Source organism: Cervus canadensis, chromosome 32, assembly GCF_019320065.1.
Source record: "Cervus canadensis isolate Bull #8, Minnesota chromosome 32, ASM1932006v1, whole genome shotgun sequence".
Classification (NCBI taxonomy): domain Eukaryota; kingdom Metazoa; phylum Chordata; class Mammalia; order Artiodactyla; family Cervidae; genus Cervus; species Cervus canadensis.
This window is the reverse complement of record NC_057417.1, coordinates 34,439,234-34,461,838: the sequence shown is the minus strand read 5'-3', so window position 1 is coordinate 34,461,838 and position 22,605 is coordinate 34,439,234. Positions and strand designations below refer to the sequence as shown.

Here is a 22,605-nt window from a genome sequence, read left to right as displayed (position 1 = left end):
AAAACCGGCAAGATCCCAGGGAAGTGTAAAGGGAAGAGGCCTCCTCGCTGGCCGGTCGCGTTTCTGCAGGCCGTGCTGCGGCTGCGCAGCGCGCGGAGCTCGGGCAGGCTGCAGAGTGTCCCTGAGGCCGCCCACCGTGCCCGAGGGCCCCGGGCACACCCTCGTCAGGCCTGCACTGCTAGCCACCCGGCCCTGGGGGGCGGAGATGGCCGCCCACAGGCTGGCCTGAGCACCGGCCCCAGTCTGACCTGCACATAGACACCGCCCCCTCGGTGTGCACCAAGGACCCTCAGCCCGAACACGACGGGCGCGTCGCGCGTGCACACACATGAACACACCTGAGTGTGCACGGGGCATCGGCGGGGAGGGCTTGGGGACGGCACACACCCCTCAGTGCTCCCGATGGGGCCTTCTCCCAGCCGGCACCAGAGACATGGTCACCGCCTGCGACCTGGAGCCGAGCGGTGGCAGGCGACTCCCCAGGCCCTGCCCGGGCCCCTGGCGCCCAGGAGGCCTGGCTGGGCGGTTCAGGGTGTGCACGCCGTCACTCCTGTCCCCCCGCCCCCCAGAGATGGACCGGTGGACAGCCCGCCCCCGGAGAAGCGCTGTCGCTGGCCTCACATGCCTCCAAGCCGGCGGCAACTCCACAGGTTACAGGGAGCCTGCAGATGGACCGTCTGGCGTTCTGCCGCTGTGGGGACCGCAGCTTATTTTTAGCAACGAGAGCATCTCCTTGGTGCACGCTTCCTCTCCTCCTGTGTCCTCTGTGCAGACTGGGGCGGGGAGTCCTTGGTGGGGACTCCAGACTCCTCTCATCGAGGGCTCCCCTTGGCGACGGGCCCCTGGGAAGTGCCCCCAGCCTGCCGTGCTGCTCTATGAACCACGCAGGGCCCAGGGTCAGCGGGAGAGCCACGGGCATGGGACACTCAGCCAGGCAGGGCTTTACGGAGGCTGGACCACCGGCGGTGCCCTTCTGCCTGGGGTTCCATGGCCCGCCACCTCCCTCTGCACACCCGCCCTCCCCACTCCTCTGTGGGGGAATGACGCCCGCCTCCACCCACCCCTCCTACCGGGCGGAGCCGCGGGCAGCCGGGACAGCCCACCTGCACTTCAGCTGGGGCCAAGCTGGAAGACAACCCCCCAAGGGGCCCCCGGTCACGACCCTGGGCCCTGCCAGGGCTGCCCTGAGCCCGCTGCCCAGGAACAGGGCGTCCCCGGCGCCGCCGCCACGCCACGCCCCTCCCAGCAGCACCAGCACCACAGCCGACGCCCAGGGAGGAGCCCGGGTCGCTCTGCCTGCCTGGGCCCGCGGCCAGCCCGGATCACCCCATTCCCCCGCGGGCCCCTCCTGGGGCCTCAGACTCCGTGCGCCACACGTGCAGGGACGCCCCGCGTCTGCACCCTCCCGGCCTCCTCCCCTGCTCTCTGCCCGCTGCCCACCCCAGACCCACTTCCTTCCAGACAACGACCACTCCTCCCCACTGGCTGCGCCCACCCCAACGACCCATCCTAAACATCACACCAGGTGACACACCTTGTAATGAAGCAGAGGCCCAGTCACATCACACCCCGCCCCATCTCCCGCTTTAGGAACCCTCACCGCCCCCCCAGCCCCGGGGCCGCCCTCCCCAGCTGAGCCTGTCTGAGGCCCGGGGGACCCTGGGGTGCCAAGTCCTCCTCCACGAGGCGGAAGCTCTCTGAGCCTCTGACAAGGACAGTTCTCAGAAGCTGCCTTAACACCAAGAGCTGTGTCTTACATCGCTTTGTTTCCCCAACACACAAAGAGAAGGGATTTTTTAACACATAAAACATTATAATTATTTTGGTTCACCATTGCAAGATGGGTCTGTAAACAGGAGCACACGCGAGGAGAGGCGAGCATGTGGAGGGGAGAGAGGAGGAGCTCGGGCTCAAAGCCACCCCGCAGTGTCGGGGCCCAGAGAGGCCGCCCTGCGAGGCCCCGGGGCGGACGTGGACACGCCCCCAGGCTGGCACAGCTCCGGCCCAGGGGCCTGCCCGAGAGCGCGGCTGAGCTCAGCCCAGGGGCGGCCTCCTTGGTGTCAGGACGCGCTCACAGACGAGTGCGGCCGCACAGGCAGGGTCTGGCTGGGTGCACACACCCAGCCCGGGGGCGTCACGGGGGCCAGCGGCGAGGGCGGCCGTGCCAGGGCGGTGCTGACGGGCAGCTGCAGGCAGCCGCTCCTGACAGGGGCGCCGCCCAGGGGGCCAGGGAGCAGCACCCGTCCTGGAGCCGGGGGGGCCCTGGCTGGCCAGAATGGGCTTCGTGAGTCCCCCCTGCACAGACGGGGTCCCTGACGGTCAGGGCTGTTAAAGGGCAGGGCGGGCCAGGCCTCTCACTCAGCTGCACCGGCTCCAGACCCAGACCAGTGAAGCACAGGCTGGCCCGGGGAAGGTCCCTGCACAGCATGCCTCCAGCTCTCCTCCCTGACGGGGAACCGGGCCTCGGGGCTCCCCCCAGCTCTCATGGGACGCATCCGCCCCACCCCGGGCACAGGGGAAGCACAGGAAACACAGCGGACGCCAGGACTCACATCCTCGCATGTGGGCAGCAGCCCCAGGGAAGCAGGGGCGGCGCGGCCTGAGGGCTGGGATGAAATCAGTAACAGCCCCACAGAGGCTCCGGGCACCAGCAGGAACCCGGCCAGCGGGGGACCCTGAGAGCAGGGGACGCGGGGACCCCAGGGCCGCTGTCAGCCCACTCTGTCTGTGGCTGAGGCCAGCAGCAGCCTCCCGACCGCGAGCAGGGGAGCCGTCCCCGCGTTCGCTGGGTCAGCGACAGCGGGGCCTCCTCCCCCCGCAACCGAAGCCCCTGTCCATCCTGGGGTCTCCTAGGCTGGCAGGAGCCTCGCTGCCTCAAGGACACACCCTGGGGAGAGACTTCAGTCCCAGGGGACCAGCAGCCTGAGCAGAGCGACATCTCCAACCAAGATTTATGGGAACACTCGGTGCTAGAGAGCGGGGCTGGAGGCAATTAAGCCCATTTCAGAGCAGGTTTGGCAGGAGGCGCCAAATCGACCGTCTCCCCCCAGCCGTGCAGCCCCGCAGGTAAGGAATCAATCAGGCAAAGGCGCCCATCTGTTCCCGCTGAGCCAAGAGGCAGAGCTGTTTACCGTTCACGCCCAGAGACGAATAAATAAGCCAACAACTAGTCAGCACCCTGCTTCTCTGGCAAAGCTTTTACGTTTCTTAAAGAGAGCCAGCACAGCCTTGCCTGGCCCCCCATTAAGGCATGGACCGTCACAGCCAGCCAGGAGCCGTGCTCACAACTCCGGGAGGGGGGCGGTGCAGCTCAGCTCCGGCTCTGAGAGCCAGGGGGCTCTGGGGTGCAGCCTGCAGCCAGCCCGGCCACCCTGTCTGAACTGGAAACAGAGACACCACCGGGTGCAGCCGGAGGTCCACGCTGCCCGGACGCAGACGCTGCAGATCTGGGCCCAGGCAAGCGGAACGGGAGCAGTGACGCCTCGGAAGGAGCTGGGGCCGCTCCCAGGTCACCACGCACGGCTGCCCCAGAGCCCAGGCAAGACCCAGGGCCCTGAGGACCAGCGGACGCTGCAGGCGGCCTGGGCGCGGCCCCCCTCCTAACCCCCAGGGGGTGAGTCAACCACAGCCTGTCCGGCCACCCTGCGGCCACCCAGCCACTGGCACCAGGGGTCCATCTGCTGGCAGGGCCTTCCTCAAGGCAGCTGAGAGGCCCTGTATCTTCAGGACAAGATTTCTGACACAGAGTCTAAAACATCCTCTGCATATTTATGAGCTCTCACCCACCCAAGGGAGCCAGGGGCGGGTCCGGCTGACTGAGCTGCTGACAAACCCCTCCAGGGTACGGGGTTCCTAACTGGGAGAAGACAGCTACGGGGCTCGGCAGCTCCCATACAGGAGCCGGGGACTGACGGCCAGCCGCTCACCCCGGCGGGAGAGAAGCTTCCTCAGGAGGCAGGCAGAGCAACGCGAGGTCCAGGTGCTGTCGGAGCACCGGCTTGGGCGTCTGCCCCAGTTTCTATCCAATGGTTCCCAGGATCTTCCGGGCGATCATATCAAGAGACAGTCCTGACATCTGTCCAGCCTTAAAATCTCAATAAAACAGACGACCTAAAAAGCCAGCTCAGAGCGCCTATTGAAAAGCAAGCGCACATCCAGCTTCTGGAAGCAGCCGACCAGCCCCGGCCGCTGCCCCTCTCCCCTTGCTGATACGGGTGGTCCTGCAGGCAGGTAATGAGGGATGAGGCTCCCGAGCTGCTTCCTGCCTAGCACTGCTCCGGCCTGGGGACAGAGGGTGACCTGGCAGAGGAGACCCAGGCAGCTCCACTGGACTTCTGTGTGGACTGCGGCCAAGTTACCGCCTCGGCCTCTCGTCTGTGAGGTGGGGTTCAGCACCTCCACACAGGCCCCTGGAGCTGCAGAGATGCAGTGAGATGATTAAAGTGAGAGTGGACGAGAAGAAGGGCCTCAGAGAAAAAGCAAGGGCATTCCAGAAAAACCTGCTTCAGCTTCAGTGACTACGCTAAAGCCTTTGACTGTGTGGATCACAACAAACTGGAAAATTCTCAAAGAGACGGAAATACCAGACCACCTTGCCTGTCTCAAAGAGCCTCTTGATGAAAGTGAAAGAGGAGAGTGAAAAAGTTGGCTTAAAACTGAGCATTCAAAAAACTAAGATCATGGCATCCGGTCCCATCACTTCATGGCGAATAGATGGGGAGACAGTGGAGTCAGTGAGAGACTTTATTTTTTTGGGCCCCCAAATCACTGCAGATGGTGACCGCAGCCATGAAATTAAAAGACGCTTGCTCCTTGAAGGAAAAGCAATGACCAACCTAGACAGCATATTGAAAAGCAAGTACATTAAACGTCCGTCTAGTCAAAGGTCCGTCTGGTTCTTCCAGTGGTCATATACAGGTGTGGGAGCAGGACCATAAGAAAGACTGTTGCTATTCAGTCACTCAGTTATGTCCGACTCTCTGTGACCCCATGGACTGCAGCACGCCAGGCTTTCCTGTCCTTCACTATCTCCTGGAGTTTGCTCTAATTCATGTCCATTGAGTCAGTGAACCCATCCAACCGTCTCATCCTCTGTCGTTCCCTTCTCCTCCTGCCCTCAATCTTTCCCAGCATCAGGGTCTTTCCAATGAGCTGGCTCTTGGCATCAGGTGGCCAAAGTATTGGAGCTGAAGACTTGAGTGCCAAAGAATTGATGCTTTCAAATTGTGGTGCTGGAGAAGACTCTTGAGAGTCCTTTGGACAGCAAGGAGATCCAAGCAGTCCATCCTAAAAGAAAACAACCCTGAATATTCATTGGAAGGACCGATGCTGAAGCTGAAGATCCAATACTTTGGCCACCTGATGGGAAGAACTGACTCACTGGAAAAGGCCCTGATGCTGGGAAAGACTGAAGGCAGGAGAAGAAGGGGACGACAGAGGATGAGAAGGTTGAATGGCATCACCGACTCAATGGACATGAATTTGAGCAAGCTCTGGAGACTGAGAAAAGGGGCTCCTTTTTTCTGAAGAAAAAGTTCAGAGTTAACGAATGAACATCAACAACTGACCCAAAGTTCCTGCTAAAAACAACTCATGGGCTCCCAGTTCACTGATCCAAATATTCAAAAGACTAGACACAAAAGAGGATCAAGAAACAGGCAGTTTCAAATCTCACTTTTGAAAAACATGGAGACTCAGGCACTCACAAACACATGGCAGGGTGGAGGATACACAGGCGGGGCCCGGGCAGGTCTGGGGGCAGCAGGGGTCCCGAGGCTGGTCGGGAACAGGGGGAAGGCAGGGCTAGGGGCAGCACGGAGCCATTGCCGCACCAGGGGCCCGTGGACCCGTCAAGGCGCCCAGCGCACGGCCGCACCAGGCACCTTCTCCTCCGAATACCCAGCGCGAGAAGGCCCAGGAGGGCTTCTGAGGACCGCCTGCTGCGACCAGTCTCAGCTCTTAAAGCCTGGCTTCAGGGAGTCGCTTCACCGAGGAGGTAGTGACAGCCCAAGGGGCAGAGATTAGCGCAGAGACACCACTGTGCCCTGCCAGGTGGGGCAATAACTGCACTGCCCGCCTTCGGCAGGGGGGCCTTCATTAGAAACCACAGACCTCAACATAGATAACCCCAGTTCCACAAGGTCAGGCACATCAGCTGATAAACGGTGCTACCGTACCTCTAACAGGGCGTCTTGAATGAACAGCGGATGGAAGCAGACGCTCTGCAGTAACGCGGCCCGCGTGAGGAGCGCTGTGGGCCTCAACAGCAACCCAAAGGCCACGTGTCCAGGGAGGCGTGCACACGATAGCGGCCAGGACTCTGAACCCCGGCTTCAGGGTCTCCCGGACAGGAGGGCATCATTGTGAACTAGGAAATGACAACCCACATCAGTGTTACTGCCTGGATAATCCCATGGACAGAAGCAGCTGGGGGGCTAAAGCCCGTGGGGTCACCAGAGTTGGATGTGACTGAGTGTGCATGCACGCCCCTCATGCAGCAGAGCAGGGAGGCAGGGCCGGGGTGCGCAGGTGGAGCGGGCCCGCTCAGGAGGACGCGGGCGGCTGGGAGAGGCGCCCGGCTGCCAAGCCCACAGCACTCCACGGAGACGCCTGGACAACCACCATGGCTCTCGGGGACTAATTCCCTCGGAGCTGGACCCAGAAAAATGCCCAGTGGGGACAGCAAGGACTGAAGGGTGCTGGGTGCCCACCAGCCCCACCGTCCTCGGGGACTCGCTGGCCTGAGAGCATCGTCTGGGGCAGCAGGACGGGGGGATAGGCGGCCTCAGCTCTGCCCTGCATCTCCCAGCACTGGCCTCGGCCTCAGCTCTCTGCCTCCCCCGAAGCCTGAGGATGGACGGGTCCAGGTCCTGGCACTGCTGGGGCCATCACAGCAACGCCTGTCAAGTTCCTGACTCACAAGGGCACCCAACAAATACAATGTATTTTTAATCATATTCATTAGCTATAAGAGTGTACTGAGGCTACTTCAATTCACAATAAATTCAGTATCTGGTTTGGACCAAAGAACTGACTCCTCTCCACAGAGAGCTCCAGGCGCTGCTGAAGCGTCCTCCAGACTGTTTCCAAATCAATTAGGTTTCCTGAAGCCAGATGATGACTCCGCTCTGCACATACTCTCCACAGTTCTCTGGTCCCAGACGGACGGCTTCAGGTCTCTGGGCCCAAATGGCACATGTCACCCACTGGCTCCACACCCACTGCAGCAGAAGGTCTGCCGTCTCCCCTCACCGCTCCACCTGAGCGCCGCGGCTCCGCGGCTGGGCAGCCCGAGGGCCAGGCCAGAGCCGGGGTGCGAGGGAGAGGCTGCCGGCCGCTGGCCGGGTCCTGGATACTCGGCTCTCACAGAACAGTCGCTCCTCAGGAGGACTCTTGAAGCCGAAACTCGAGCAGCCGTTTTGAGAGAGTGACAGTCAGGAGCAGCTCTGGATGACCTCTCTGACGGGAGCTGTTTAATCAAGAGTCCTTAGCACAGGCGGGCGGCCTCTCGGGTGGCGTGTGACGTGGGGCTCGCTGTAGACAGCAGACACAGTTAACCTCCATCACAGGGAGGCCGAGGGCTTGGCCTCGAGCCTCCGCCATCCCAGGTCAGTGGCCCACAGGGGCCCCGGCAGTCACTCTAATGAAGGCCCCGGGCCGCCAGTTGGGCTGCCTGCAGGCATTGCGCCCCCGCGCCCCGGAGCTTGGGAGTGGCCCAAGCACTGCTCCTCCAGGAGCACCCCCTTCGCCCGAGGGCCACCTCGTTCTGCGGGCTGGGAGAGCGAGGACCGTCCACCGCGGCCGCAGCTGCTCTGCCTGCCCCTGCTCCCCACTTCTCTCCCCACGGACGCAAGTCCCCGGGGGGCGGGAGGAAGCCCCGGTGGCCAGCGGGGGCGGCACACCACCCTCTCGTGGCCAGCTCCGAAGGGCGTCTGGGGCCGCGGGGAGGGAAAAGCGCTGCGGGAACTGACCCACCCGCAGAGCAAAGGCAACAGCTGCCACCCCTGCTGGCTCCAGGGACACAGACAGGAGAGGCCCCGCGGGGCCAGTGGGGACCCAAGGCGGGCAGCATTCTGACCGTCTTGCCAGGCCCAGAGCCAGAGGGAACTCCGCGCGAGAGCTGAGAAGAACAGGCCAGAGGGCAGCAGCCCCAGGGCAGGCCTGCAGGACTCTCAGAAGCAGCAGCGGCAGGGACCCCAGCCCGGCCAGGTGGCGAGGGCAAGGACACACGCACGGGGCTGGACAGGAGCGGGACGGGCCTGCCCTCAGGGTCTGCAGAGTTTCCCCAGGGGCGGAAAGCTTCAGGGCTTGATCGGCAGGAGTGTGCCCTGTGTCTGGGGGGTGCCGGAGGGCGCCTGTCGAGACCCACTCCTGTCTGGTAACACCCCTCCCCACCATGAAATCTGGTTTCTCAAGGTCAAGTTACAGGAAACCCCGGCTGTTCCCGCCCGCCACCGGCGGGGAGAAAAGCAGACAGTCACCCCACACCTCCAGAGGTCCCACCTGCACATGGACGGATGGGCAGACACGCTCCCCCGGGACAAGAGGAGACCGCACGGCCGACCACAGGACCCGCGGCTCACAATGGGAGAAGCAATGGAGCTCCTCGGTTGCCTCCCCATGGCCCTGTCTGCAGCCACCAAGGTCACACGAGCAGAGAGGCGGGCACAAGGGGCCCACAGCGTGCCAGTGCCTCGGGCTCGACCTCCCCGGGCCCCTGGGCCAGCAGAGAACACACCCCTTCTCCATGAGGCTGCGCCCAGGGCTTCTGACGGAAGAGCAGGCCACGGGGGCCCAGGACACCGCCACCCCGTAGTGACCTCCCTCCACCGTGACAGCCTCCCAAGGGCCACGCAGGCTGTCTGCAGTCCGCCCATCACCGAGGGCGACGGCGCGGACAGGGCTGAGGCGCCCCGCCCCAGGGCACCCGCAATGAAGAAGTGAGCCTCTGCGTGCGGATGGGCCGTCCAGGGGAGGAGGAGCTGGTCCCCGCCGGCAGGCACACGCAGCGGCGTCTCTGAGAGCGGGTGAGCGGCGAGGCAGGAGGCTCCCTGGGAGACGCGGGTGCAGCCTCTCGTCCTGCCAGGCTCGCTCCCGGCACGGCGGGCCCAGCCCTCCCCTGACCCTCTCCTGGGGCGCAGCGGCACCAGGCGCTCCACACGCTGGGCGGCACAGGCCCTGCTGCCCCCCGTGCCCCCCTGCCTGCCGAGCCCAGGCCGCCACAGAGAGGGTGGCACACGGCCGGGAGGGCCGAGGCCTCGGGAGCTGCAGGTGCCTCGAGGACCAGTCGCGTGTGAGATGCAGCTCAATCTCAGAGGACAGGCCTAACTTGCTGGAAACTCATTCGTGAAGGTATTTTACAATTAATAATAAGACACATTACGGAGTAATTACCCAAAAGGTCATGGATATTTAAACAGATCACAAAATTGCTCCAGAACACCCCCTCCAGGGCAGCTTTCCTGGATGGCACCCCCTCAGACCGGGCACCACCCTCAGGGGCCCAGGACACCCTCCTGGGCACCCCGAGTCCTGGGCCGAGACAGCTGGAGACCCGGGCAGCTCCAAGCCAGAGTCCTCTTCCAGCCTCACGCGGGAGGGGAGGGGCGGGCGACCGCGCAGACGGAGCTGAGAGACGCCCGAGCCCCGCCCCGGGGCATCTGCAATGAAGAAGCCAGTCTCCACGTGTGGGCGGCACCCAGGTAAGGACCTTGTCCTTCCGCGCCCCCACTTGGAAGGCCGGGCAAGGGGCATGTCAGGAAGGCTCCATGGAGGCCTGACCTGCAGGCTTAAAAATGGAAGGACAAGCGTACGTTCTGAGGGCTGCCAAGGCATAATCCCCCTCGTTCCTCCGGCTTTATGAGAGGCTATATTAAAAATGGTTTATACATAATAAAATCTGTTACATTTATGGCAAGAAAATATGGAAAGACAATAAAATTAGCAGAGCATAGAAATGAGAGAATGCTAAATATCCTTGGCTCTCCAACAGGAACAGAGAAGGAACAGTCAAGATTTTAAATTGAAAGGAATTTAACCCGATTTGAAATTCAAAGTTCCGTTTCTCCCTCCCTGCTGAGCCCGGTTCCAGAGGGCCCTGCTCAGCTGTGGGCGGCCCCGCTGGGGTCTCCCGGCTCACGCTCACAAAGGGGGCCTGGAACACCCTGATGGCACCGGCAGGACCCTGGGTTTTGGTCTGGGCGAAGGCAGAGCAGCTCAGGGGTGTCCCCGCCCCAACCCTCATCCCAGCCTCTCTCTACTGTGACCCCAGACCCCCGCCCCGGGTCCCAGGGTGACAGCACACCAGGCCGGAAGCACAGCTAGGCGGGACAGCCCTGCCCACCCCTCCGTCCTGGCCCAGCGGGTCTGCATCCACGGAGACAGTAGCTGGTAGTCACCCAGGTCCGACACCCCCGCCGGCACGGGCCTGAGGAGCCTCGCCACCTGCACCCGACGCTCCACCTGGAACAGCTGCCCACGGCGCCAGGCTGAGCCGGAGCCCACGCCTCCCGACTCAGGGGAGCCTCTCCTCATGTCGCCAGGTCGCCAGGGAAGCTGGACAAACTATCCGCACTTGCCTCAAGACCCTGACCGCCAGGACAGCTCTTTCTCTAGGCCCATCTCTCTTGGTTTGTTGTAAATTGAAAGGCATTATTTTTAAAGCAGTGTTCGCTTTACAGCCCCTGACCCAGTCTCCCCTAACATCCTGCTTCAGGGCGTTGGTTACAACAATGAACTGACATACTCTGTGTCACATTAGGGTTCATCTCTGGGGCTGCACATCCAACAGGTTCAGAGAAATGCACGATGTTACGCAGCCCCCACTCCTGGGTCATGCAGAGTAGTTTCACTGCGCCAAAGACTTCTCCAGCCCTCCGTCCCCCAGCCCCCGGTAACCACTCCTCCTGCGTCTCCAGTTCTGCCTTCTCCAATCGCCATGTGCTTGGACTCGGGCACTACGTGCCTCTTCCTTTGGCTTCTTCACTTATATGCATTTACGGTTCCTCCACGTCTTTTCATGACCTGATAGCTCAGTTCTCCCTAATCTTTGGATGTATTAGGTTACCCATTCACTTGCTGAAGGACATCTTGGTTGCGCCTACGTTTTGGTATTTATCAACAAAGCTGACAGAAACACCTGCGTGCAGGTTTTTATGTGGACCTAAGTTTTCACATGTCCTAGGTAAACACCGGGCACCCTGAGTACTAGATTGCAGGTGAGCACGTCCACTTTTGTAAGAAACCACCACGCTCACCCCCGGGGGCGATGAAGCTTCCGTTGCCCCAGAGCCTCAAAGTGCTGGGTGTCGTCTTTGTCCATTCTAACAGGTGTGTGCTGGTGTCTTGTGTTGTTTTAACTGGCCTTTCCCTGATGACCCAACGTAGGAACCTCTCATATGCTTATTTGCCTCTGTTTATCTTCTTTAGTGAAGTGTCTGTTCGGATCTTTTGCTCATTTTTTAACTGGGTTGGCTTTTACTTTTGGATTTTAAGAGTTCTTTTTATATTTTGGTTGCCAGTCCTTTATCACACATAGGTTTTGCAGATACAGGTGACCCGTGAACAACGCAGGTTTGAACGGCACAGTTGCACTTACACATGGGTGTTCTCAGCAGTAAGAACCGCAGTCCTATGTGGTCTGTGGCTGGCTGAACTGTGGGACGCAGACTACACAGGGTTAACTCCCGCACTGTTCAAGGGTCGGCTGTGCTTTCCCCCACTCTGTGTTTGTCTTTTCATTCTCTGAACAGCATCTTTCATGGAGCTGAATTCATGGTTTTAATGAGGTCCCGCTCACCAACCTTTTCTTTCACAGACTGTGGCTCTGACGCTGCTTTTGCAAAGCCACGGCCCGGCTGAGAGTCAGCGACACCCACTCCTCCACCCTGCAGGACAGTCCTGGTTCTGCGTGTCACACTTAGGTCTGCAGTGCGTTTTGAGCTAATCTGTGTGAGAGCGAGAGGTCTGCGTCTGGATCCACGTGCCCGTGCAGCGTGTGGACGTGCGGCGGCCCCAGCACCTTTGCTCTCGCACCGAAGCACAGCGGCCCTCCTCCAGGGACGCTCCAGGCCTCACTGACCCAGAGGCGGCTGGCTGCTCCTCCGCAGCACTGTGCTGCCCTGGCTTCCGCCATCTTGAAGGCTAGGAAGGCCAGTCCTTCAACCTTGTTCTTCTCCTTCGATATTGCATTGGGTCTTCCCGGGCTCTTGCTCTGCACACAAACTTAGAATCAGTTTGCCCACGTTTTGATTAGGACTGTACTCAGTACACATACCATGCTGAGAAGCACTGAGAAGATGACAGATCGAGTCTTCCTGTCCATGAACATGGAACGCCTCTGCATATACTCAGATCTTTGATGTCTCTCATCAGACGTGTATAATTCTCCTTGTTAGATCTTTGCACAAAAATTTTGTTTGGTTTCTGTGTTTTGATGCTAATGTAAGTGACATAATGTTTTAAATTTCACACTAAATGTTCATTGACTTAAATAGATTAACCTATGGCCTGCAACCTTGTTATAATTGCTTATTAGTTCTAAGAGATTTTTGCTTGAGTCTCTGGGATTTCTATATAAACAATCATATCATCTGCAAATAGTTTTATTTCATCCTTCCTCCCACTGTGCACATTTTATTTCCTATTTCTGGTCTTACTGCATTAGCTAGGACTTCCAGTATGAAGTTAAATTGGACATCCTTGACTTGTTCCTAAATCTTGGCACGAAAGCCTCTAGTTTCTTACTTGGTTGAAAGATGGAAATATTTGACAAGAAATCAGCCTCTCTATCCACCATAGGATAAAGAAAACTCTGCCCACGTAGACAGCAGCCGCCACCACTGAGTGAGCCCAGCAAGTGTAAGAGCTCTGGGGAGGCCCCGTCCTCTCTCATTAAGGGCTATTCCTGGACCCCAGAGTCTTACTCTATCCGGGCACATGGTAGCATCCTGCACTCCAGACAGCCTCGTGAGGCCGCCCCAGTTCTAAATGTCACCAGGAATCAGGTGGGAAGCAACCCTGAGCCAGGCAGCCTCCCACACTGACCGTCGGGAACAACAACAGCTGGAAGACGAACCAGCTCCGCTGCTGAGGGCCCGAGACACACCCCTGCCACTCTGACACAGGGCAAAACCAGCCCTGCTGCTGAGGGCCTGAGACACACCCCTGCCACTCTGACACAGGGCAAAACCAGCCCTGATGCTGAGGGCCCGAGACACACCCCTGCCACTCTGACACAGGGCAAAACCAGCCCTGCTGCTGAGGGCCTGAGACACACCCCTGCGACTCTGACACAGGGCAAAACCAGCCCTGATGCTGAGGGCCCGAGACACATCCCTGCCACTCTGACACACGGCAAAACCAGCCCTGATGCTGAGGGCCCGAGACACACCCCTGCCACTCTGACACAGGGCAAAACCAGCCCTGCTGCTGAGGGCCCGAGACACACCCCTGCCACTCTGACACACGGCAAAACCAGCTCTGGTCTGAGACAGGACAACCCCCTTCCAGGAAACACCACAACTGGGGAAGGCTTCTCAGACATTTAATGGCTGGGATCCTTGAGTTTCAGGTGCAGGAACATGACAAACGCCCGCATGCTGAGAGAGCGCCCTCCTCCACACGCTCCCCCCCATCTCTGTCCCGCCTCCCCCGGGCGAGGGGAGGGGGTTCTGCAGCCGCTGAGAGCCGAGGACCGGCCTGCAGAGGTTTGCCAAGTGAGGCAGGAGACGGCGCCAAGACTGCCTGGGGCACCGGGGAATGAGGTACCGCCCTGCACGCTGAGGATCAGCGTGCGCTTTCCTGGGCTTGTTCTCCGAAACAAGCCAGTGCCAGCGGGGCCTCGCGGCTGAGTAGGAAGTTCTCCGGCTCAGGGCTCCCGAAGTTCACACAAAGTGTCAGGAAACTTTTTGAGAGCAGCATCAGAAAGAGGCTGTGACCCCTCCTGCATGGAAGTCAAGGGGCGCAGAAAACCCGAGCCTCAGGCCCGAGGACCCCACCTTCTACCTCCACAGACAGCTGATCGAGGCGGTGACCGTCTGCACGGGTCCCTGCCACAAGGGAGCCTCTGCTCTCCCCGGCGGGCCTCCCCACGTCCCTTCCAGTGAGACAAGGAAGCGGAAGTTCCGAAGCACCCAGAGTCAGGAGGGACCAACCACGGGATCTCGTCAGCGTCTCCTCATGCAACAGCAAACAGCCTTCAAGGATTCCTCACTTCTGCTTTCATCCCAGTGTTTGTGGAAACCTAAATTCTAATGCATTTTGGAGGGAGCCAGTAAAGACGACTCTGTCTGCTTCCCCAGGGTGGAGGCGACCCAGGCACCTCTTCAACCGCAGTGGTCTTTGCCAGATGGTATTCTCTTACTGGAGGGCACTGACCCCAGATCTGTTCTCTAACAGAACCGTCAAAAGTAGATTAAGGACCCCTGAGCCACCTGTCCGCTGGCTGAGCCTGGCTGAGGACCGCCACCTCCCTCTGCTGCGGTCACAGCCCCGCTGCCCTCCGCCAGGGCTGCACGCAGGACAGCTTCCCCTCCCCCACGCCCTGGGCCTGCGGTCCAAGGGAGGTGGTGCCCAGGGGTCCCCTCTGCCTTCAGCCAATGGGGCCAATCAATACCCCTTGGCCCACAGGGTCAGGTAATCTGGCCTGGAAGTGTGACCTGGCCCTGCGGCCAGGCCTGCCTCTGGGCTCTGGAGGAACCTGCCTCTGGCAACTGCCCGGAGTCCTGAGTGTGCACCAGTGTGGGGCAAAGAACACAGGCGCTGGAAGAAGTTGTCATTCAAACAGTTCCAGAGGCTGGGCGATGGCAAAGGACATGTCCTGTGAGCCCCACCAGCCACAAGAAGTCCAGCTGGGACGTCCCAGTCCGTGCCGCCTGAGGTCTCCACGTGGAGAGAGGCGACACCCGCAGCTGTGGAGCCGCGCCTCGGACACCAGTGTCCACAACACCCTGGTCTCCGGAGGCCAGGCCTCCACTTGGCCACACGGACGGGAGCTGACAGCACCTTGGCTCACCCGAGGGCTGCCACCAGCGCCCTCACCAAGTGACCTTCACTCACCCCGTCTCCAAGAAAGCGGGCGATGCTGCAGGTCTATGATGCGGGGAGGCGGCCTTCAGGCCGTGATCTCGTGGCCAGAAGTTTATAAAGATAAAACAGACTATAACATGTGACTTTGACTTTGTCTACCACTTAGAAAGGCCTCTCTGAAATAATACAATTTCAGTTGAAGCTCAGGAGCCCTGCGGTCTGGGTCTTAACAAGCCTCCGTCTCCCTGCGTCTCCAAGGACTGTCTGGGCTGCTGCTCCATTATTCAGATTCTCAAGAGCCCTCGAGAGGCTCCTCTACACACATAAGCCACATGGCTACAGCCCTGAAGCACCTGGTCACTCCCAGGAGCCATGCCTGGCTTAGGATCAGACCCACCCGGCCCCTTCAGATGCCCTTCAAGGGCTTCCCATCCCGATCAGTGCTCGGGGTCTCCAGCTGGCTCCCCGCCACCCACACACTGGAAGCAAAGGCGCGCCCAACCTCACTAGTGTCCCAACATGAAGAAACAGTTAGACCATCCAGCCAGCCGCAGGCCAGCCCCTCACATGTTCTCAGTGACCTGGAAACGACCCAGCACAGGGCAGGGCAGGGGCCGCCCCCGCAGACAGAGACCCGGGCACAGCCGGGCCACCCTGCCCAGCCCCTGCACCGTGGCAGCAGGGACAGGCCACACCCTCACCGAGGGCGGGCGCTCTCCCCGCACCGAGCCGCCTCAAAGGTGCGGCCCAGCTGGAGCCAGGGGCAGGCACTTCTGACGGTGGGCACGAGGCGGCGGCAGGGGAGGGTCCGTCGCACACTCAGGAACAGCCCAGATCCATCCACCAGAGCCCGCCTGGGACAGCGCGGGGAGAGGCCTGGCCACGTCCACACCAAGCATCCTGACTCCGGAGGGAAGCCGCTGAGGCCGTCGGTGCTCAGGCGGGCCCCCGGACACAGGAGGCGGACGGGGAGGCAGGTCCCGGCACACGCTGCCCCTGTGGCAATCCTCCTACAGCAACCACCACAGAGCTCACCGCTCAAACGGATGTCATTTCGGGGATGAACATTTTTTCCAGTGCTTGAATAAAAGGGGGAGTTTCACATTTTATCCACTTCCACATCTCTTAACAATAAAAACTTATTTAAAAGGCCCATGAATATGTAAATGACATTTTAAATATGGAAATGCAAAACATGCAAGAAAACAGTCTGGGTGTGAAATATTAACGGCATCTCATCTTGCTGAGAAGACAACACAAGCTGGCTGAAGCAGGACGAGGAGCCCCAGCCTCTGCTCGGCGGGGGGGTGGCCCGGGGGAGGAGGGCTGCCCAGGGCAGGGGGCGCAGCCTTGTCCCAGGAGAGCCTCTGCCAGCAGGCCCTGCCCCCGGGGCCACCCCCACTGCCTCCCGGCCCCCCACTCTGCCCTCTCCCGTCCAAAGCCACCAGACAAAACCGAGTGTCTCTGCCAGCACAAGCTCACACTGCACACTCTCCCCTGCAGCGTCCACACTGCCTGCCAGGCGGACGGCAGGGAGGGGCACCCCAGTGAGGGCCACGTCCTCCACCCCGAGCAGGGCCGGAGAGCCGATGACGACAGGGTCATCCTTGGGCTGTGCGTGCAGGGCCCCCTCCAGGGTCAGAGACAGGGCATTGACTACCGGCCATGCTGAGCACAGACTCGCTACAGGCCCACCCGAGGCCCAGAGCCTTCAGGCCCGTGCATGGAGCAGGGGGCCTGGAGGTTGGCCTGAGTCCTCAGCCAGTGATGCCAGGGCCTCTGTGGGCCACAGCCCCCGGGGGGTAGCACCCCAGTGTGTGTCCACAGGACGTGAGCACCTCAAAAGCAAGAGGCTGACGACCCCTAACAGAACAGAGCCTCCCTCCCTCCAGGGAGCTCACGGGATTTAGGGGACTTTTCGCAAGATGCTGAGGGGAAAGGAGTGAGCAGGCCTCTCTCTGTGCGACGGGAACCCGAGGAGAACGAGCTGTTGCTGCTCCAAGTGCAGTCCCTGGACCAGCAGCTCCGGCTCCACAGGTGCCTTCAGGGAACACAGAGCATGGCCACCCCTGCAGACCTGCCGAGCCAGAGCCTGTGGGAAGCCCAACGTGCGGTCTTTGCTCTCACTGACCTGAGAAGAGCTGGGCGCACAGCGCTGACCCCACAGGAACGAGGCAGCAGGGGAGCCACCGTGCCCAGCCCCCCGGGGAAGCCTCAGGGAATGACGTCACCCAAGTGCCAACTGCAGCCACGGGCTTCCACACACAGCCCTGCCCCATCCTCACACAGCCTGGGCAAGGCCACCGGCGCTGCCAGGGGGCTCCCTCGTGGGCCTGGCACCGCCAGGACCCCAGATGGACTAGGCTCTCCCCCAGGGTGATGGGGCTTGGTCTCAGGGACAGAAGCCAGGCGGCCACAGTCTGGAAAGTGAGACCAGCTCCTGAGGCTAGGGGCCAAGCCAGAACAGCCATCAGTGCTGGAGGTCCATGCCCACCCTAAGGGGGATGGCGCGGGGCCTTGCCTCCACGCACCACCCAAGGGCCTGGCCCACTCTGACGGGGAAGCAGCGGGAGGCCCGGAATCCACCGCTCAAGGAGAGGAGACACACACGGTTCCTGGGAAGCATCTGCAGAGGGCCCTCACCGGAGGCGCCTCCAGGCACCGCCCTCCCGCGCCCACCCTCTCTAATTGGCCGCAGAATTTATAGCCTGGAATGCCCTCCCTCCAGGGAGGCCACAGAGGAGGTTCTGAGGAGTCAGAGCAAGTGGGGTGGAGGGCTGCGGGCACCACCTCACGTCCAAACACGGCACTGCAGGCAGGCGCAGACCGAGGCCCGCGCCCACTGCACAGCGACTCTTCCCGCCACGAGTCCCCAGCAAGGAGGGCAGCCTGAGGGACAAAGGGACGAGCAGACGTGGGCAGACGGCCAGGAGAGACCTGTTTGTCACCTCCCGGGTACCAACTAGGCCAGGAAACAGTTCTTAGAGGGAGTAACTCTTGCCTTGTTAGATCTGACCAGAGTTGCAGAAAACATCATCCGAGATGATGCGGAGCTGGGCAGGTATAGGAGGACTGCTGCCTGCATCTCCAAGTGCACACCTCAGACCCGGGCGCCAGGGTCCCCTGGCCACGTGAGCGACCGGCCAAGGGCGCGCGGCCTGAGCAAGAGGCTTCCTGCTCTGCCGCCATCGAGCCCACAGCCAGCGCCTCACAGGGCCGTGGAACCTACACGTGCACGACCACCAGGAAGAACGCGTGGAGACAAGCTCAGACGCCTCTGGTTCCACACCTCCTGCCAAAGGCCATTAGGTCGCCTGGCACCAAGAGCCGAGCAGACAGGCGACGCCTCCGTCTCCATCACTGAGAACCCCGGGGCCACCGCTGCAGAGACAGTGACGGCCAGGACGGCCTCCGGCGGCTCCCGCGTGGGACGGGGACACAGCCCTCCCAATGGCCTGGGGCTCCCGTGCCCTCTCTGCCCGGCCCTGCCCCCTCCAGTGGGGACAGAGGGTCGGGAGGGTGCCCAGAGGGCGCATACAAGCCATCCTGGCAGGAAGCTGCAGCGGGCTGTCCGGGACGTGCGGCAGCACCACAGCGCCCCATCTCCCAGTCCAAGACCCTGGGAGATCACGGAGTCAGGGCAACTCCACGAAGCTGGAGCATCATGCACAGCGGACAGAGCACAGAGGGACAAGGCAAAGCCTGGGCCCCTCGATGGCACCCTGCCCTCCCGGCTGGACGGCAACGTCAGAGGCCAGCTGACCTGTGCAGAGCCTGAGCTGGGCTCCTGCCAGCCTGACTTCCGGCCTGGTGCCCCGGGACGGGCCGAGCACAGGCTCCCAGGCCGCAGGCCTCACTCTGTCCGCCTGGCACATCCCCGCGCAGTCAGCTGAACCACTCATCCGTTCTCTCGCTCAACCAGAGCGCGGCGGGCAGCCCTCCTCTGGGTCCAGGGAGCACGGCTGGAGGTGGGGACAGAGCACGCAGGGAGCCAAGTGAGGGCAGGCGGGCACAGAGCCGTTTCAGGCAGAGGCACCAGGAACCGGGCAGGCATGAGCCCCGGAGGGAGGGGGCAGCTGCCCGGGACACCTGGGGGACGGAGCCGCTCGTGCCCGCCTGCCCCACAGACACCCACGTCCAGGGCGAGAAGGACCACAGAGCGGCTCTCTGGCGTCCCCGCCCGCCTGGCCAGCCGCAGGCTGTGGTGGACTCGCAACCTCACCCTCCTGGAAGGGGCGCCCCAGTCTAGACGGCTACCCTGGCCTGAGCCCGCCGGCCAAGCACCCTCTCCACGCTCCATGCACTTGTCTAACAGGCCTCAGTGGCCAAAGCTGCATTTCCAGCCCCCGCTGCCTTCACCTGCTCTTCTGCTAAGTTCTCCAGTGACATGAGAAGTAAGACCACCATCCACATGCTCTTACCAAAAGCCGCACCCTGTCCTTCTGTCTCACCTGTCACACTGGGTCCACAGTAAACCCTGGACCCCCATCGTTCAGGTGTGCCCACGTGTGCAAACTTGCAGTCTCTGTCCGCCCCGCTCCCCGACCCCGCCACACACACACACACGCACACACACACGAGCTATCCTGCTCACTCCTATCTGCCTGCTGGGAACTCGCCACTGCCTGCCCTGCACTACCCTGAAGTCACACTCTCCCCAGGACTCTGGGTGCTGCGTGCTAAGCTGCTTCAGCCGTGTCCGGCTCTTTGTGACCCCACGGACTGCAGCCCGCCAGGCTCCTCAGTCCATGAGATTTCCCAGGCAAGAACACTGGAGTGGGGTGCCATGCCCTTGTCCAGGGGCTTTTCCTACCCAGGGACTGAACTCGCGTCTGCTCAGTCTCCTGCGTTGGTAAGTGGGGTCTTTACCACGAGCGCCCCCCGGGAAGCCCCAGGCACTGCAGGGCCCCTCAAACACTAACAGCCTGAGGCCACGGGCTCTTCTGAGACACGTACAGCCCAAAGCAGGGAAGACCGATCTTCAGAACAACCTGCAGGCGTCAGAGGAGCCCAGAGCTGGAGCGTGCGTCAGGTGTGAACAGGCTGAGTGTGCAGAGGGACCGGCCGCCCGAGAGCCGGGCTTGGTGGGCGTGCATGGCGCGTGGCAGGCAGAGCCCCCGAGGCTGCTCGGCTTCCCCTCCCCCGCTCCCACAGCAGGTCCCCAGGACCCGCACCAAGGGCCTGGCCCGACACGCCACACCTGCAGGCCCACGCCACACGGCCCCACTGCGCAGAGAAACGCGTGACAGAGGGTTCTCTGCAGCCACACCTAGCACCTCTCCAGGACCTGGCTCCAGCCTCACAGAAGGACGTGAAACTCCCAGGACGCGCAGACCAGGATTCAGATCCAGCTTTCTAGGTGTCTAACATGGTCAGCGCCCTGCTGGGGGACAGACAGCACCATCGTGCAGGGCTCAGGGGAGACGCCACGTGCGAGGAACTCAGCACGCAGCCTGGCACCGGAACACTCTCACCGCCGCCACGCCACGCGCACAGTGGGAGCCTCCACCCTCAGCACGCCCCACGGGGACCAAGACCAACGCCGGGCAGCCACGCGTGAGAGGCAAGGTTCCCTGGGCTGTGACTGAACTCCAGTCCAGAGGCAAGGCAGCGACAGCGTTCTCACCAGCGACCAGCAGCGCCTCTGGGGCTGTCCCAGGAGGGCCACGGTGCGGAAGAGAGACCAGCCCACGGGCCAGGGCACCCTGCCCACAGAAAGGCCCACCAACATCAGCTCTCCCCAAGGCCGCCTGGCAGGACGTCAACTGGAACTCAAGACCACCCGTCCTACGGCCACGGAGGACTGCCCAGTGACACCTTACACCCCCCAGTGCTTCCTGAGCGCGGCTGAAGATGAGGCTCCTCCCGCCACCTCGCCTCATCCTCAGAAGAGCCCCCAAGCCCTCCAGCCAGAACCCCGCCTGCCTGGGGCTGGGCAGAGCCCAGACTTCCGCTCTCCTGCAAACGTGCCTCTCCTCGTCTCACTTGCATTTCTGCCCAGCTGCCTTCAAAGACTTGAGGAAGTGACATTAGCCCTTCCAGCCTCACGAGGTCTCCTGGCCTCCACGCAGAACACACCCAGCACAGCAACGCTGGTTTGCCGCCTGTGAGCACGGCACTGCCCACGGCCCTCCGTTCTGCTTAGCCAGGGCCTCGGGGGCACAGGACCCAGCCTGGCACCTCCCTACAGGGGCCTGCACGTGACTCCACCACCAGCAGACGGGGTAGGAGCCTCACCTGCTCCCACGGCCCGAGGCCCTGAGAACATCCCTGGGCTTCTCCCATGCTTTCTGTCAGCGGACAAGGGGGACCTCCCTGGCAGGAAGGGGACGATGCTCAGTGCCGGCACATGCGACGTGCTCCTGGGGGGGAGCGCGCGGTCAAGACTGTCCGTCCGCGGAGTGAGGACAGGGCTGAGGGCACCCCAGCCCTGGCCACCAGTCCAGCCCAGGCCCCACGGCCCGAGGCGCCACACCTCCCCTCCCCTCACCTCGTGGGACCCGTCAGGCAGGCTGGCCCCCTGCCGAAGAGGCAAAGCTCTTTCTCGGGAGGCCCCTGACCCCTTGCTCCCGGGGTGGCTGCACTGGCTCAGAGGGAACCCAAGGGTCCTGAGAGGTGGACGAGGGGCCACAAATCCCCCAGACCACCTCCCCGCCGTGGTGGGCCACTCCCTGCAACACGAGTCCATTTCTAAACCCACCGCACAGAAGAGATGGGACGACTGACTCACCATCTAGGACCACAGACCAGAGCGACACTCACAGCTCTGAGAGGCTGACTTTCCTGCTGCTGCTCAAGCACGTAACTTTAGAAAGTGCCTCACAGTTTGGCAGGAGAAAGATGCAGACAAGTTCCCTTTCCTCTAACAGTCCATTCTGTTTCAAATTGAAAGTAAAATAAAGAGGATCACCTGGAAAAATGTTACAGCTTTAATTTCAAATCACTTTTAATGCCCATTTTATCTGACAGCAACTTTGAAAGCAAAAGGCAATCTTTATCATTTGAGGTTTTTAAAGTAAATTGATGTGATTATGTCCAACATAACTAGATGCTTCTAAAAGCCAATTTTCAAAGTGACATCAGCCCCCAAAATAAGAAAGGCTTCCTTTGGTTATTAATAAACTATTAACATGCAGTCTGCACCGGGGGTGAGGCTGCGGGGGTGACCACGGCCCGCAGGCTGACCTCACAGACCCCTCCCCTCCAGCCCATCAGGGCGAGCATGAGCTCCCAAGGTCCCTCTTGGTCAGCATCCTTTCAGCCTCCCCAAGCCCTTCACTCACTTCACTCACCGGCAGAGCTGACCTCACGCAGCTGTCCACCCTCAAGTGACTCTAAGTGGGAACCGGCTAGTTTAACCCCATCCTCTGTGGGTGACCTGGTCTGGGGCAGGGAGAGTGACCAGGGCGAGTCTGCCAGCAGTGAGGGTCCTAGCAAAGGTTTCCTGGTTCCAAAAAGGAAGAGGCCTCTTCTCCTGCCTCTGACTCGACAGCCAGGACACCAGCAGCCACCCTCCACACATGAGGGAAGCCTGCCCTGGGCCCCGGGGCACGGAGGCAGACAGCAGTGGGCAGGCCC

The 22,605-nt window shown here is 61.4% G+C and overlaps 1 protein-coding gene across 2 annotated transcripts in view; it reads right to left on the bottom strand.

Annotated features, from left to right (window-relative positions):
• Window positions 1–22,605, bottom strand: part of MAD1L1 (mitotic arrest deficient 1 like 1) — a 233,028-nt gene that overhangs the window by 157,710 nt on the left and 52,713 nt on the right. The window contains exon 1 of one of the 2 annotated variants that reach the window (XM_043456239.1): window positions 13,998–14,159. The exons of the other annotated variant lie outside the window; for it this stretch is intronic. The gene's annotated coding sequence lies outside the window, so the exon portion shown is untranslated. Of the gene's footprint in view, window positions 1–13,997; window positions 14,160–22,605 lie in introns of those variants that run through there. 2 annotated transcript variants of the gene reach the window in all.